We start from the raw sequence: 16,801 nt of genomic DNA, 5'->3' as shown, positions 1-16,801 counted from the left end.
TTGTACTTCAGCATGATCAGATGTTCTAAACAATAAAATCACAAAATTAAATAGTAGATTAAAGCCAGGAAGACGTATTAATAAGAAAGGTAAAGAAGAAATGTGTATTTAAGTCATATTTGGAAAAAAATTTCACTAGGAAATTGAATTCATGAAGCACTATGCATAAAACAAGTAGATTGGAGCAGACACATCACTATGAACAGAAACACAGAGAAGCACAAAAGTAGTGGAAAAGTTTCTTAAGAAAAACTGAAAGAACCCTACCATGCGGAGGCAGAAGTACTATTTCCAGGGTAACTGTTTACGCATTTGTGCTCCACAGGAGAGGGCTGGCAACTACATTTAGTGAATACTGGAATAGAAAGTTTTAAACTCTTGCAGGAAATGCCGCCAAGCCACCAGCTCCTTCCCACTTCCCCAGCTCCCAGCAGAGTTCTAGGCTTACTGATTTCAGGCCATCTCCCTGAAGGACAGCCACTTTACGGGCACTGACTGGGTAGCAGACTGCTGCTTCTCCAGACGGCAATGGGACACAGCTCACTGATCGTAATTCAGCACATGGCACCACTTCTCACAAATTTTCTTTCAAATAGCTCACAGTTACACAGTCCACAGAGGTGTGCTAGCAAATTGCAGCGAGGAATACCATTTTTGTTGTAAAGAAAAAAGGCAACACACTAAAGCAAAAACCAGAGAGAGTCTTAACTAAGAATTTGAAGTAGAAGTGCCAAACTGAATTTGGAAATCATCTTGTTCAGAGATTTTTTTCTTATAATTTAATTTTAAAAATGAAGATAAAGGTAACTTGTACAAGAAAGTAACAGAAATCTAGGCAGAACTAAATATCATCTAACTAAATTACATAACTTAGTCAAGTTTGGAGATAAATAAAGCTGAGTTAAAAGCCTCTTTCAGAAATGTATCTAGAAAAAAACTTGCAAATGATGAAGTTGATGCACATTAAGACTGAAATTACATCATATGTTTAACAGAGTGCATCACAAAATAGTCTGATCTTTACTCACACATATGCCCCATCTTGCACATGAAATTTCACTGGATTGATGTGCTAAGATACTGAGTGTAATCACAGAAGGGAAACCAACCTCTTTTAGTGCTGTGCCACGCCTTTCTACAGTGCTCTAAGACAGAAGTATGTGGGAGCCTTTCTAACCAGAACTACACATTTCTTAGCATGGATATTTAGCAAGAACGTTTCCATGTTGACAATACTTTCTCCAAGTTTCTCAGATACTGTATAAACTCTAGTCTCCCTGGTGGCCAGAATGAGAGGCTGTCACACCTGCCAGAAGTTTAACAGTGGGTATACATACTCCCCATCTCCTCCATGAAGTACAACCCTCAGCATTGATGCCTTAAGTTTTAGCTTTCACATTTTTCAGATTCTGTGCTGCCTTAGTGTGTAACTCTGGGCTTTATATTAAGTGTTAGCAAGTTCTCTTCATAGGGTAGGTAGACAAAACAATCATTTTCCAGAACCAAGGACACCATTGCAGCTTCAGGCCCAAAAGGTATAAACAGCAATGAATTGAGGAGAGCAATCTGGGAGGATAGGACTTCATAACCTGAAGTTGTAATTGGACGAATAACCCCAAAACACAAATGGACCAAAACCTATAAAAAGTGTGAAAACTCATGACAGGGTGTCCATCTTGAGACCATCTTGGGTCCACCTTGGTTGTAGCCCTGGCTGGGCTCTTGTACTGCCCAAGGTGTATCCTTTGAAGGCCTTTTAATAAATACCTACTTTATTCCTCCAACACTGTCTAGTCTCTGTTCCAGGTCAGCCTCTCTAGGCATCAGCATCACTGCTAAAGCACTAGAAAGGCAGAGCCAGGATTGAGTTTGGACATCACTTGACCCGGTGGTGGGTTATATTTTGGAGGAAGGAGGGGAAAGAGGAGGGGTAGGGACCAAAACAAAACAAAACAAAACAAAACAAAACAAAAAAACTGTTCAAAGTGAAAAGTTTGTTTGGACACAATAACGTGGAAACCAGTTCAAAGGGATAAGGTAATATTGGATGGTCCTGGGGTGAAATGAAATAGCCATTATCCCTCTTCCTGCAAAAGGAAACATCACACATCTGAGAAGAAAAAAAAAAACCTAACAAGGAAGGAAAAAAATGTGTACTGTAGCTGCTAAGACTCTAAATAAGAGCTGCAGTGTCTTTTAATACTTAGTGTTTATTTCTATGGGTAGTTAAAATTTCTGTCTTTTAAGGGAAAATGCAAATAAGCACCATGCGCAGCCTCCTGATCCATCTGTATTTTCAAACAAAAACAAAGAATGTTTGCTTTGGAAGAACATCTAAGAACTAACATTTTCTGAAATAAGTCCCTTGACTAGTAGAATGCTAACAAACTGTGTAGGTGAAACATAACTTCAAGCCCAGCCTCTTTAGATGCAACATGCACAGAGTAAGAAACCGCAAATGATTAATGTGTCTACACTCAGACTTAAACTCACAGTTTCTACTAATACCATAATACTGCTAACTTCATTTTCACATGCCTGTACAGCATCATACAGCCAAAAATGGTTAAATGTATAATACCTGCACCTGATTTCACATTCACCCTTACAGAACAGCACAGATGTGTGCATTTAACTCCATGCTGGATTATTGCACACATCTCTTACTGCTAATAATTCTTAAGGATGACATAATTAATTCTGGCTTTACACACAAATATTCTATTAATTCTGGCATCACTTGTATGTTAAAAATACAGCCTGAAGTGAAAACAAAAACAATTTGACCATGATGGCAAAAAATTTGGATTTCCCATTTTCTGGGGAAAGAAAAAGCAACTCTTTGCATTTTTGCCTGTGGTATATCAGAATTAAAAATTGTGTCTGTCCCAGCTGTCTAAAGGAATGTATCCACACGCTGCAGTCTAAATTTATATTATTTTAGTCTAAATAGATTTTTTTTCTTTTTCCCTCTATCCCTTCTCCCTAAGTTCCTGACAATTAATTGCCTTTAAACACTTGGGCCATTTTGTCCTAGGCATTATCTGTTGCAGTGATATTGCCACAATAATTTTGAAACTGCAGACCTGAACTGAGATTGTGTAATAATTTACTTTAAATATAATAATAACAATACTACTACTACTATCACTACTAATAATAACAATAACAAAAGCAATTCAGCATACATGCCCATCAAGGAATCATTTTCTCAACTTTGAAGGCAAGATGATTTAATCTATGTGGTTTTCAGCAAATCCCTGTCATAAGTAACACTGGACTCTTAGGTGCTCCAAAGCCCACAATATTTAGTGACCATCCAGTGTCCCTACCTCACCAGAGTTCAAAGGAGCTGCAGTGTTGAAATCATGAGGTTGTTTATTGTCAAATCATAGCCCTGTAATGAGCAGTATTCATTAAGATTGATACATCCAGTTAATGCCTTTAAAATGCATAAACTTTGGAATGCAATCCTGCCTTTGAAAACCTTTAAAGTAGACTCCATGTGTAGCTCCTGTGATCTGAAAAGCACTAGCTTTTTCCAGGCAGGGGCAGGGGTCATCCCCAGGACAGAGAGATCACCTGCAGGAGTGCACACTGGATAGGGTACAGGCATGCTGCCAGCCCTGTCAATACTAGGGCTTGTCAGGAACCAAAAATCAGCACCCAAAAATCCAAACCCAAGATAGAATTATAACTAAGAAGCTCTCTTAATGGGAAAATATCATTCAAAAAAAAAAGTGGGAGAGGGGTGACAGGGTGTCACACAATGTGATCATGCAGTGTGGTCATATGGTGGGCCCCGGAACACCTCTGCTGTAACACTCATGCTGACACCAGGAAAGAGGGATGAAAATCAGCTTTCTGTGAACTAGATGGTGATCTAGTCTCTGCTCACCATGACAGGAGACATGACACACCTGACCAAACATGCCTGGAACTGCTCCTCCCACTTTTATACCCAGAAAACCTTCTTTTTCCCCCTCCAACCTTTGCAAAAAAGTGCAAAAAAAGGAAATAGTATAACCTGCAGATATTAAGAGGAATGCCATCTGTAATCAGCCTTTAAAAACATCTAAATGTCCTATAGCCTTGCAGTCGCTGCACAGTCTCAGGGAGGAAATACCTTTCAGCCAGAGGAAGGAACCAAGCCCAAGTTACAGAATTATTTTATAAAAAGATGACAATTACTTAATCTGCAGTAGTTTTCTTAACACATCCTTCCTTTTCTGTTGCTTTTTTTGTAACCAAAAAAACCAGTTACTCACATAGGCTTAATAAAAGCTCTTCTAAAATACCAGTGGTTTCCTTAAAGAGACAAGGTCTTGGCTGTGGATGGGAAAGAGGAAAACGGTCAATCGCATGGCACACACTAAGTCCAGCTTCTTCATGGCTTAATGTTAGGATAAACACGGCACATTTAAAATACAGTCCACATCTGTGGTTTGTTTTCTGATCCACTCTATCATAACATATTCCTCATACTTACATGAATGACCACAAAGCCCTTCTATTAGAAATAAAGGAGAAGAGTTATTTAGTAACAAGTTACCTGTTCTTGGACATGGTAAGTAAAAAAAATGACAACAGTGGCAAATGTAACTACTAATATGAATATTTTTCCTTCAAATTAAAAGCAAAATCGGGAAGGAAATAATCAGTTAAAAGTTTTGTTAATGAAGGTTAAGGTTGTCAGCCACAGTGTGGACCTTTTCAAACACCTAATTTAGTGGTAAGAGAAAAATATATCCAGAACATAAAGTTTATGACCAGGAAGCCATTTAACACTTCTTGAGTAATACTCTCATAATGACCACCTACAGTCATCCATTTAGATTATTCTTTTGATGTTGTAGGACCTTTGTCAGGGAAATATATTTGTCACTAAGCAGATTTCATTGTGGAGAAAATCCACATTTAATTTCTATTAGTCATATTAATACACCTATCTGGTGTAACAAAAGGATAATTTGCAACCTAAAGGTAACAAAAATCTTTAGTTTCTTATATCAGAGAAGAAAATCAAATAGTCTTCTACTTTAAAGCTGCTGAAAATTCTGAATTACATGGGCATTGCTTATGGAATTTACTAGGGGAAAGAAATCCAATCCCTTTCTCAAAAAAAATCCCAAATGCACACTTTAAACAGAAGAGAAGAGAATGGCATGAAAAGTCAAGGACTTTAGCCTATCTGAGTGAGAGGTATAAGTCAGGAGGGCAGAAAAAAAGCAGGGCTCAGAAGCTAAATACATACAGGAATGAACCCCTCGAGTAGATGCTGCCACCTGAGATAAACCAGAGGCGCTATTAAAAGCATGTCCTCTGCACAGGTGTCACTTCCTTCCTGTGTATTTTAACCAGGAAGGCAAGTGATGCAATTTTACTCTGTCACACTGTTTATAATACTTCCTCCTTTAGTAATCAGCTCATATGTGGGAGGGGGAATCAATGTCTCTTACAGAGAGGATCTGGAAAATGCCATCTATCCCTCAGCTCTTTATTTTCTCTCTTTGTAAATTACCAAGGAATTGCCTCTGTTCTATGAATGTTACCAAGACTTTGATGTCTTCAACATTAACAACTGCAGCTGGCTTCAGCATTTTCTGGTACCCATAATCATACTTTACATCATTAGAAAATAGTAACTACAGTATAACAGTATGAAAGCATCAGGATAAGTCACCAACAAATAGAAAGATTGATCTGTTTTCTTTGTGAGTTCAGATAACGTAAGCCATGCTTAAATGGTTCATTACATGGAAGTGCATAATAAAGCTGTAAAACTTAATGAATTGCCAATACAGACTAACCATTTCACATCTATCCAAGATGATGGCATCCAAACAAGACTACTGCATTTCACTGCAGATTCCTTAATTAATGTTATTTATGTCATGTTATAAGAAGGTATATTTATTTTATACTTAAGTTCAGAATAAGATGAGCAATGTGAAACAGTGCAGTCATTACCAGGCCATGTAAGGACCAAAATGAGCTACCAAATTTAATATTATAGTTTAAGGATCCAGGCCAAAAATTGGAAAGCACAGGAACAAGGAAAAGGTCAATGGATATGCTCTTTTTCGTGGTTCTGGGGATTTATATGATAGCAAAAAAAGAGGATGATTTGTGACTATATTTATACTCACAAAGAGTTTAGCCTAATGTTTCTTTTTCCCTTTAAATGTTCTCAAGAAATATATTAAGACAAGTTTAATGTCATAAGACAAATAGTGATGATGTGCTGAGCAAGCTTTTATGTACTTCAGATTTGACCTGCAGTATCTCTGACACAAACCAACTGAAGCAGAAAAGGGCACTTATTCTAAATTATCGTTTATTATGGGACAGAAATGCAAGGGAAAAAATTGACTAAATCTGCCAAATTATGTTAATTCTACCTTGCAATGGACTTTAAAGTAGATTTTAAAGACAGGAGATTCAGTACTTGAATATACTCCGTCAGCAAAACTTTTAAATGGCAACAAAAGGAACAATGACAAAGTTATTAGAATTCCAAATACAAATAAGAACACCATAGTTCATACATAAGCAAGAGTATCTGGTTTAGAACATCTTGTGAATTAAGGGCAAGCACTCAGAAAGGGGAAAGAGTTTAATAAAGGCAATTTAATTTCATTTATTGATTAATCACAGTTCCTAGAAACAAATCCTCTGAAAAGAATCTAGCAAAAATCCATACTGAAATGAGAAGGCATGGAATGGCATGAAGGAATGGCACCACGGAGAGATACAGGAAAGAACTATATTCAGACCTGAGGGAGGAAAATGAAGAAATGTATGGAAAGATACATTAATACTCAGACATCAAAAAACCCTGGAAAGACAGATAAAGGCCAGCACATGGAATTGAATATTTTAAGCTCAAGAAACCCTCCGAAGTGCTTCACAGAAATAGCACATGAAAGCTTATTTCTCAGAACACACTTTTTAAAAGGTATATGACTATATGGTAATATGTATAAAAACACTTCTCTTTTTATCAGAAATGTCAATCCATGTTGCACAAAAAATAGATTTTTCCATTCTTCGACAAAATCTAGACTTAACTTCAACTAGTTAAGGAGGAAATAGATAGCAGTAAGTTGGTCTATTTATGAGTTAATAAAATATACTGGAAAAATATCTGTTATGACTGGTTCCTAAAAATCTGTGAAATGCTATAAAAAGAATACATTAAAATGATAAAATAATTATTACCATCTTGCCTTCATGCACATGTGAAAGAGAATTGTTCTGTCTAATTTTAAGAGTAAAACTAGTTCTACTGAAAATGGTCAAATTTAATCAAATAGTTTATTTATATTTGAAAAAAATCTTTCCAGTGTTTGGCTACTTCTCCAGGAAGTATGTACATATTGTAAATACATACTGAAAAAAACATATGGCTGTCGAGACTGTCATGACCCAGGATTTCATACAATACAGAATAAATGTAAAACAACTTTAATAAAATAGCACATTAAGAAGCAGTAATAGACAAATGGCATAAGTCATCAATATGCAGTTCAAAGGTATACAATATTTATTTAATATGTATTTGTTAGTATGATAATATGTAAGTAGAACGCTAAGCAGCAGGCTACAGTACTTTTCACAAACAAATTCAAATTACTATCTAAAAAAAAAAAAAAAATTAAGATATGGCTAAGAAGTGCTCTATCCCTTGAAATGCCACTTGGAATTCAGCAACACTTCCAGAAGACTGAAAGAAAGCTGTTACAAATATTTAGCAAGATTAATTCACAAGCAAAAAAACTTACAGGTATTATGAGCTGGTCAGACAAAAGAAACAGTGTTAATTCATCAAAAGCAGTAATGGAACTTAACATAAATAATGGTTACTCAATATGAGTTTTTGGAACATTAATTAATTTCATAAAAATTATATTTAGAAAATAAAATTTGTATTTATTGTAGACTTGGTTAAATTTACTACCACCATAAATTTGTTTTATTAAGATCTGATACAGCACAGTATCTCAGTTAAGAAACTAATACAACATAAAAAACAGTAAAACATTCACTGAAATGCTTAAAAAAGTTGAATTCAGAAAGTACCCTGCATTTAGTCCTAGTAGGTATTCATTTCTTTGCTCTTTCTTTTCTAGCTTGCTCAGTCAATTTAAGACATCACCAGCCAGGGTTCTGCTACTTGCTTAAGAACTAAAAAGGAAAAAATTTAGATGTTGTAAACTGATAATTCTTGATGACACAGTTTTTTTATTTCAAAAGTATTCTTTTCTTGAAATTGGTTTTAAGCACCTATCTTTGATTAAAATTAATTACCCTTTTTAGTTTTAGGATGGTCTCCCTAATTTACATCTGTGCTGCAGATACAGTCAGGATTTTTGACCTCCCAGTAACATTGTGATAATAAACTCATTAGAGACTAGAATTGGACCAGTGGCTACTGTCACACTTTATATTAATAACCTTTTGTTCTCCCATTAAAGGAAGTGAATATTTCCTTTTCTAAATACAAATATTATGGCTATGCAATAACTGGCCAACTTACTGTGGTAGCCTTAATGGAATCTAATATAAAAGTGAGGCATTCCTTCACTCTTAAGAACTTCTAACAAACCTTACTGAAACAGAAAATTGAAAATATTAAGAATATTTTCAATTGACACACTGGATTCTGAATGATAACATTGTATAGGTTGCATGCTACAACAAGTGAAGGAAAAACATACTTTATACCAGAATACACTTGTACCTCCTCAAAATGCTAACAAGCTAATATAAAAGCTTCTAAAAATTTCTGGAAAACTGAAAAAACCCAAAACTTCTACATAATTGGAAATAATTCCATTTGTAGGACATTTAACTGTAATTACAATTTAGACATCTCTTAGGTCAAGGAAATAAGGACACTGAGATTCTTTCTTTCTCCCAGTTTAAGAAGTGTTTCTTCAGTATTTTATACAACACTTAACTCCGTCTGATGTAATTTTCCAGTAATTCCAGAAGGCCTAGAATGCACAAAACACAGGTCAAGTTGAATACCTTACTCATTCATTGTAACTTAACCTTACTATGCCAGAGATACCTACAAAAGAGAGCCCAAAATCAGCTGTTCTCATCGTTAAAGAAATTTAAAAATTACTTTGCAATTTCCCAAATCTGAACTGCTGAGGTATAGCTATTGTTAATTCAGTAGGTTTAATACTTATATTTTCTTTAAAAGAGCTGTTAATAAAGCAAGAATCTCATTTTTTTCTGGACTGGGAGAAAATAAATGTTGTCTAAAAAAAAACCGGCTGATCACAATTGACAAAGTGCAGAGCTCTGAAAGTGAGACATCTGGTTTCTGAGACTAACCCGCTCATTGAGATAAAAAATAGGAAAAGATTAAGAAAAATCTAGTCCCTGATTCAATAAAGTGTTCATCGTTGTCTAGTTTTACATATTTCAGTTATTCTACTAAAACAAATGAAATTGGTTACCTAAAAAATTATCTCTATGCTCATAGACAGTGCTAGAGGAGAGAGTGAAAGTAACTTCAGGGAGAAAAAGCAAGGCAAAGTATTTCAGGCGTCAGGCTGCACCCAGCATTGTGCAGAACCTCCATGAGCCCTCTGCTCCTGAGAAGGCGAGGATTTGGCCTCCCTGTTTTCAGATAAGCAATGAGCCCCATGCATGCAATGATCACTTCCAGTATCACCTAACACATGTTCCCAGCAGCCTCGCTGAGGGATAAACAGCCACAGAGGCTTGAAACAGAACATCTGGGAAAAGGAGCTGCTAAGCAACTCCATGAATCCTTCCCTTGGCAAGATCAACGAGCTGCAGACACTGATTTTCTGTATTTTTCAGGATACATAAAACCAAGGTGTACTAACAATGGATACTTCTAGCACAGCTTCATCTCCTTAGTGACAATAAAACATGCACATGAACAACTCAAAGAAAAATTAAGGTATTACCAATTGTTAAGGGGAAATTAAATGCACTAAAGAAATCTGTTAAAAGCAGCTTACTAGGAAAATAAAAAAGAAAGGAAATTGGCCAGACTTTCAGTGTAAAATTACTAATGGTTGCAGAACAGATTGTTAACTATTTCTGTTTCAAAGGTGGTAATATTCTATAGGTTGAAAAAAAAATTACAACTGAAATAACACCCTTCAGAAATATTTAAATAAACTGAATTCTTTCACTGAAATAATAAACATTTCTTGATGTTCCAGATTTTTTTTTTCATTTCCATTTGTTAAACTCACCAAAAATTAAGTTAAAAGGCAGCTGCTGTTGAAAATAAATTTAAAGATCAAGCTACATTCCCTTATGGAAAATGCAGTTCTAGGAAGTTGAACTGAATCTCAATAAACCATCATCAAACATGCTGTTGAACTACAGGAAACTTTTGTGGTCAGAGAAGGATGTGTCTTGAATTAGGTGAGGCTGACAGTAATCTTCACTTTTTCATCTATACCTTTCAGCAAAGTTGAACCGGAACATTTAGCCATAAACTATTCCAGTGGAAATAATTAAACAGCTCTCAAAAGAGCATGAAAGCAGGAAAATCAACAACAAAAGAAAAAAAACATACTTCTTAAGGAAAACAAGGAGTTGTCTTAAACTATTTTTGACCACTGAAATGAAATTATCTGAAATGACTCATCAAACTCATGTCAAGCAAGGCCATCACTTTCAATTCCCTTAATCTACAAAGAAAAACTTCAGTAACTCAAATGTTGCCATTTTCCTGATTTTGTTCATTTTAATATAATTTGCAGCAAAGAGATAATTTAAGCATAGGAAATCTCTCCTCTTTGAATATGCAGTTTGTTCAGCTGTTGCTGACTGTCTTCTACTGCTACAAAGTAAAATTATAATAGGTATTGAAGCAATATAAATTAATTATCTCCCAGATTCCAGCTCTAGACTACAAAACTAACAACTTTTAAAAATGGAACAGAGTTATTTTAAAATAAGATTGGAAAGAGAAGTCTTTTTGCCAGTCAAACTTCCTTCCTTGGGTACTTATAAGCTTAGGAATCCCTCAGTACCTAGCTCCTATGTCGCCTAAGTAGTAGTTCAAAGTTAATTGGTGAAATTTCTGATTTTCCTCAGTTTAATACCTGTGTTCCCTTTCTTCCCCAGATAGGCATGCACATCTTCTGCCTGATTCTACACATCTTGTAACAAAAAAAAAAAAAATGCATTTTTTTCTCCTTACACAGTTCATCTTTTTAAAAAAACCCCGATTTTTTCCTAAGGTTCATCATTAATAAAATTAAGAGAAAAAAAATCACCAAAAGGACAGAAATGAAAGCACAAAAAATAAGTGACCAGCAACTACACAGTGCCAGCCTGCTTGCAGATAGCTATTAAAAGGACACAAATGTTTTCCACCAGTGAAGATAAATGAAGGAACAGATTCATTGAAAGGAGGTAAAAAAAGAGAAGTCATAAGTATATTTATCCATTGGAAGGAAGAAATATAAGTGAGGATTTAGCTTTTTCTATTCACAATTGAATTTTGAAGTGACAGAACTTGCCATCCTGATCTTGAGTATGTGCTATCTCATTTAGTAGTAAAAGACTGAGTCAATACTAGTACTATCTACCCTAATCAAATATTAACCAACCCTCTTCAAGCTATATACTATGATGGATATACACTGCAAAGGATTTCGGTTAATAAAATGGGAGGAGGAGAATTTGAAAATAACAGGAATTTGGAAGATGATCTTCCTGACTCACACCTTGCTTTGCTGTTTTTTAAGAGAATCAATTGAAATTTTCTATTTCCTTGAACATAGTAATGAAAACAAATTTACATTTTTCTCTGTGGAAAACTTGCTTACAATTAGGGCTTTAATGTCATCCAAACATCGTGGAAATAAGTGTGTTTAGGAATACAGTCACCACAGCTTTTCCTCTTCAAACTGCATCAAAATTCCCAGTGACTATACGCTGGGAGATCTGCACGTGCTGCTCCTCACTACCCCAGTAATCTGGGAGTCAAAAGTAATCAGCTTAATACTGAAATGAACCTGCTGCTCTCACATTTTTTTCCACCTTTTTGCACAAAGACCTTCTTTTTTTTTTTTTCCCAATAATTGTTTTGTCTAAACAAGCACAACAATGTTTAAAAAAATCACATATGGTTTTCAGATTCAAAGGAGAGATTCTTGTGGCATAATCTCCGATATCAAAAGCAACTCCTCAGAGTTTAGGTAAATGCCAAAAGTTTCTTGTGCTTTATGCAATCATGCTAATAATATCAGCCTGATTCACTTCTTTCACCCACAAATTTAAGGGAAGACTTCATTTTCAGTTTCACTTTTTTAAATGGATTTGGTTTGGGATTTGTCTCTTTTTTAAATTTATGTTTCATATTTTAATCTGACAGAATAATAAACTTAGGTACATGATGTTTATATCGACGAGTGTTTGTGAGAAGAAGCATAGAGAACTACAGATTTTCAGAAAAAAATTTAAGTCAGAAGAGGCTTCCAGGGATTGTCTAATCCAACCCAGCTGCTCAAGCAAGGTCACCTAAGGTAGGTGGCCCAAGTTCATGTCCAGTAAGGTCTCAAATATCTCCAAGGATGAAGTTCCACAGCTTCTCTGGGCAACCTGTACCAGTGTTTGCTCACCTTCACAGTACTAGACGTTTCCTGGTGTTCAGACAGGAAGTCCTGTGGTTTAGCTTGTGCTCGTTGCCTCTTGGCTGTCACAGGGCACCATAGAAAAGTCTGTCCTCTTCAGTCCCTCCCTTCAGGTATTCCTTTACATTGATGAGCTCCCCTGAACCTTTTCCTCTCCAGGCTGAAGTCCCAGCTTTCTCAGCCTCTCCTCACAGAGAAGATGTTCCTGTTCCCTAATCACATTTGAGGCCCTGTGCTGGACTTGCTTCACTCTGTCCACACCTCTCTCATACTGAGGAGCGCAGAACTGAGTCCAGCACTGCTGATCCGGCCTCACCAGTACAGAAGGGAGGGGAAGGATCACCTCCCTGAACCTGCATGCAACACTTGTCCTAATGCAGCTCAGTTCCTGTACTTATTTCAGTTCAAACTGTACCTGATGGTCTCTTGGTTCCTGGAGGCAACCATAAGGGCACAAAAATATTTCAGATAAAACAAATAAAAACAGTAAGACTTTGTCTCTATGAAGAACCATGCAGGTCTCTGGGCCTTGACCTACTCAAGTATCTTTTGACTAATCTTTCCCTCCTACACTTGAATTAGACGTAGTCCAATTATACCCTTTGGAAAATTATATGCCAGTGTGAAAATTTCTAATACTCCAGGATAATTGGAACTGTCTCTTGTGTATAAACTGTATGTAAATGGAGGAAGGGAGGAGTTATGAGAAAAAGCAACTCTCTGGTGGCACGATTAGTCTCTAGGGAAATGAGACATCTGGTTCCAATCCCTGCTCCCCTGAGTGTTTAGTTTTGTATACAGAGCAGCACAACAAACCTTATTTCTGAGTTATTTCTAGTCTGGTTATCAGAGCACTTTCTTCAGAGAGGGAAGGTGCTTGCTTGTTAAGTGTGCTTAGGCAAAAATAGTGAGTTGAATCGGAGTTTACTACATGTAATATGACCACCCTCATTACCAGGCTAATAGTTTAGTGCACTATCAAAAGCAGTACCCAGCCACTTTGTTCTTTCCCTGTTTCACCATTTTTATAATATAAATTATTTATAAAATTTATAAATAAATAAATAAAAGAAAAAATAAAATACATACCAAAAAAACCCAACAACAACAAAAAACAAACAAACAAACAAAACCAAAACCAAAAACCCAAAAAAACCCTCCTAAAAAAACCATATAATAAAAGTGAAAAATACCTATCTCTAATTGTTCTGCTTCAGATGAATATCATATTTGACACCTTTTTTCTAGTAGCAATTTTGAAATTTGACTTCTTCCACACTGGGAGGGTTTGTTTTATTAAGAAAAGAAATGTCATTATACAGTTTTAGCATTTACCGATTCACCTATTCATTACGTTGAATCGCCAGTAGACTTAGAAAGGATGAAGAGAAGGGACCCTGCTCCTCACCAGCCCATGTGACTGACACACTCCTTACCCTGCAGCCCCTCTTTATCCCACCTGCAGCCTTGGATTAAGGCATATTGAGTCTGTTGGTGTTGCAAGGTCAGACTAGGACCCAGATATCAAAGCCTATCTGATAGCCTGCCTGTTCACACATCATAGAAATGGAGTTTTCTTCCAAGCAACCTGCAATTTCCTATCATGTAAATTTAAAAAAAACCCCAAAAAACCAAAAAAGAATGTCTAGAGTGTATGCTATCATATCAGATCAAATATTTAGGGTAAATGCTTGAGCCTAATATTACATGACGTATGAGGTATAAAAATAATATACCAGGGCACTTGAAATCTTTAAAAAAAATAAAAAAGGCAATACAAACTGACCAGATATGTCAACAGAAACAATTTTGAAAAGTCTGGTATATAAAACACAGCATTATCTTTCAGAATTACATGATTATGTATTTTATGGAGAAAAATTGCTTCCAGTCAACTCTGATTCCTTTAGCTTCAAAAACCAGCACCATGAAAACCCACTTTCCTTCGGTCAATAAAAAAGGATCATTTAGAAAAAATCTCTTTCCCAAGAAACAGTCAATCACAGCTCAAAATTTTAGAAGTGGCCTAAGAAGTTCTGGCAGCCAAATTCCATTAACATTTACGGTCATTCCATAACTGCAGGAATGGCAGCAGCCCCATGGCCGCAAGAGCAGTGAGAAGCAGGATGCCGGCAGTGCAGCCACCCACAGTTCTTCTTAGCACTTTGTGGATGATTGCACCCACATGCACAATCCTCCTGAAAACTGTTTCACATGATCAGTTATGGAGAAATGGGAAAGGCGACTTTTTACAAAAAATGAGAAATAAAAATATCCAGGTGAACTCTCTAGCCTAATGTTGACAGCGGTGATTCACAAAGCTTCTAGATAAGAAGAAAGTTTCTCTGGAAACCAGACATATATTGAAAGGTAAAACCCGTATTTTGAATAACAGAATCCTCTAAAGAATTTGAATTTCATTCAGTTTTAATGCACACATTTCTTCAACTAAATGTTTTGCTGTACACATCATAATGCAAACATCAACATGTGTGGTATCAATTAAATGAAATACTTCCATATTCTTGTGCAAGAGCAAAAGGCAATGCTATAAAACCTGGCTATTTCTTAACAACAAGGTCTTTAAAGTAATTGTGATTTAGATATGAAAGAAACATCAACAATGGCAAAAAACATGGTCTCTGTGCCCATGCATCTTAGAGATTTTAACAACTCCCCAGTGACTTTTTCTTGCTCCCTACAACGGACTAGCCTCTGATTTCCTGCCTTTTTTTTTTTCTGACACTACCAGGCCTTTCTTACCTGAGGGTCTCCATAATAAGTTAGCATACAGAGAGAAGGTGAAAAGCAGCATTAGGAAGAGTCCTGGAGGAAACTAATTTTAAATGAATCTTGAATGTTATGCAACAGAACTATAGAAAAGACAATATAATTTTAAACCATGTAAGAATGTGATAAAATACTCTATCAGATACATGACTGGAAAACTGCTGCAGATAGACCAGAGAAGCAAAAATAGGCAAAATGATGGAAGAATTTATTTTAACAAAAACGTAGCACACATGCGGAGAAATACATCAATTCGCATAAATGGACAAATATTCCAAAATCTTTCGATGCAAGAAAAGAATTTAATGTGAGTACATATGTTTAACACTGATAACATGAGATTAAACGGAATAACAAAAAGTTATGAGGTTTTCTTCTTTTAATTTTTCTGAAAAACCCCATAAGCTAAGCAATAAAAGAAAAGAAACTTTATGCATGTATATGTCAAAGTAAAGTACATAAAGAGGATGCTCACCTAAGTGGGAGATTCACATTCAGAAACACTGACAGCAAATGTGACCTTGTGAATTGTGTTTTAAGAAAAAGTAGGGTGACACTGCCTTATGATATAACAAAAAATGTCAAGCTCCTAGTACAAGGCCCAAATTGAGATTATAGATGTTCGTCTTATTTAACAAACCTATGGACACCCATATTTAGGCATCTATTGCTCTGTGTAAAGAGGATGAACGTTTAAGAGCCATTTCTTTTTCTTAGCCAGAGGTACCTCGATTAGGCAAGTGAGACACTTCACAGGGCTTCAGGAGACGACCCAGACCAGAGGTAGAACTGTGCCTTGCTAGGAGTCCCTGGTCAGACCTAAGACCTAAGACAGACAGGTTCAATAACAGAAAGCCAATTTGTCTTTCAAAGTATTCTACTCTTCCATGTTTGTCAGATTCACAACATTTTGTAAGCATTATCTGATAAATGCATAAAGCATTCTGCTTTCAGTTTAGTTTCCTACTGACAGAGAAAGCACAGAGAGGTCTGGTAGTAACAATTTATATTCGAATTACAGCTTGCAGTGCTACAGACACATTACACAAATCATTTCAGCTCACCTTTGCCAGAAATGGCAAAATAATACTATTTTCTAATGAAACTTCAAATCAGCAGCAGTTGCTGTCAGATACCTTGTAATTTCTCAGCTAAGTCAGTCTGTCCACCTCAGATGCTAAAAAATAGTTTCTTTCTCAATTACACATCATTGCTTACTCCTTATTTTTTGATTGGTTCTTTGTTTGGGTCAGTTGTTCTACCATTTTTAATTACATAAGAGCCTTTATAAAAACTAGAAAATATTTCATTTAAAAACACATCACAGTACTACAACTTTGCTACAGTAACAAAAAAAAAAAAAAACC

This window comes from Chamaea fasciata, unplaced genomic scaffold (assembly GCF_029207755.1).
Source record: "Chamaea fasciata isolate MVZ Bird 193981 ecotype frontalis unplaced genomic scaffold, bChaFas1.0.hap1 SCAF_3, whole genome shotgun sequence".
NCBI lineage: Eukaryota > Metazoa > Chordata > Aves > Passeriformes > Sylviidae > Chamaea > Chamaea fasciata.
This window is presented reverse-complemented; position numbering follows the sequence as displayed.